General features: G+C 60.7%; 1 protein-coding gene across 1 annotated transcript in view; it reads left to right on the forward strand.

Annotated features, from left to right (window-relative positions):
* Positions 1-1,624, forward strand: part of LOC102754908 (mitotic interactor and substrate of PLK1-like) — a 6,386-nt gene continuing 4,762 nt past the window's right edge. Inside the window, exon 1 of the mRNA XM_006764846.2 lies at positions 1-110. The gene's annotated coding sequence lies outside the window, so the exon portion shown is untranslated. The remainder of the gene's footprint in view (positions 111-1,624) is intronic.

Below are 1,624 nucleotides of genomic sequence, written 5' to 3' on the forward strand. Positions count from 1 at the left end.
AGTGCACCTGCCTCCCTTGGGTGGGGCCTTCCCCTGGCAACCTGAGGGGAGGGCGGTGCCGCCAGAGTGGAGCCGAGGCTGGGAGGCTGCTGGGGGCCTGGAGCTGGCAGGTGAGACAGGGGGCGTGGGGGCAGGATGCACCCAAAGCGATGGCGGGGTGGGTCCCGCATGGGGTGGGTCAGTTTTTGGAACGGGGATTCCTGTGTCAGTTGGCATCATCCGCTCACTGGTGGGGCCCTGGGGAAGCAGGGGGAGAGGCACTCCATTCTCACCCCATACCCCTCTGGACCCAGCTGGGGTCCCAGGGGCTGGTGGGGTTCTCCCATTGTTCTTCAATCCCATTGCTCTGAAATATTGAGATCTGTATCCTTCCTGCCCCCGCCCCCCCCCGGCTTCCCCTGCCCCAGGTCCACTCTGGGCTTCTGGCCTCAAATCTGAGAACCTTGAGCCCTGACCCTCCAAGAGAGGGGCCTGCCTGGCACCATGGCCAGAGGCCAGAGAGGCCCCCGTCCCCATCCGCCTGTGGGTTCTGAGAATCCTGGAGGCTGATGGGGAGGCACTGAGCACCAGCCAGAGCCTCGCTTGGGGTGCAGCATATAACAACTCCACGGGGTCCGGGCTTGCGGGGCAGGGGGAGGGGAAGGTGGGCTCTGGGGGGGTGGGGGCAGTGTGTTCCTGTCGGCATAGAGGCTCTGCCCAGCAGGAGACACAGAGACTCAGTTGTGTATCAAAGGGATGGAGGCGCTGCCCAGCCAGGGCCTGGGAGGCTGCAGCCTTGAGTGATGGAAGAGGAGACTCTTTCTGCTATGTGACCTTCCCTGTCTGAGTCACAGCCTCTCCAGCAGGCCTTTGCCCTGATGGCAGGAGGCCAGTTTCGGTGATGAGCAAGCAAATGTGTGGCCCCAGGGGCCATAAACCCTGTTTTGGTTTTGTATTGACATGGGTGTGGAGGTGGGGCTGGGAAGGAGCAATCCAGGAGGGCTTCCTGAAGGAGAGCGACTCACTGGGAGTGAGGGTTTGAACTTCAGGACCTGTTTCCCTGTCACTCCTGTGTGACCTGAGGTGAGCCACTTCTCCTCTCTGGGCCTTGGTTCCCTCTGCTGCAAATTGGGGACAAGAATGGTCCCCTCATCACAGGATCTTGTGAGGAGCAAATACGATGAGGGGTGAGCTGAGATTTGCCCAAGGTCATAGGTGAGAGGGGCCCTGGGGCTTGAACCCAAGACCCAGATTGAGTCTCACCCCTTGTTGTCCTCGGTGAATCGCCTGGGAGAAGTGGGCCTAGGAGGATGGGTGCCCCACCCTCCCCCCACCCTCCCCTCACCTGGAGGAGGGACCCAGCTCTCTTTTCCAAGAATGAATGTGCCCTGTGGGTTATAAATCCTGGTGAATGAACATCCAGCTACTCACTCAGCAAACACTCCTGAGTCACCCCTGCCACACCTGTCCTTCCCAGGGAGCCCCAGGGCATGGGGACAGAGCTGACCCAGAGGACAAGCTGAGGTCTACAGGGGAGCCCCAGAGGGGCAGCCAGGTCTGCAGCTAAAATAACCCAACCCCACATCCTGAGAACCTGGTGTGAGTACTGTTTGCAGAGACCACACCCTGTCAGCCAGCCATTATT

The sequence above is a fragment of the Myotis davidii genome, unplaced genomic scaffold (assembly GCF_000327345.1).
Source record: "Myotis davidii unplaced genomic scaffold, ASM32734v1 scaffold198, whole genome shotgun sequence".
Lineage (NCBI taxonomy): Eukaryota > Metazoa > Chordata > Mammalia > Chiroptera > Vespertilionidae > Myotis > Myotis davidii.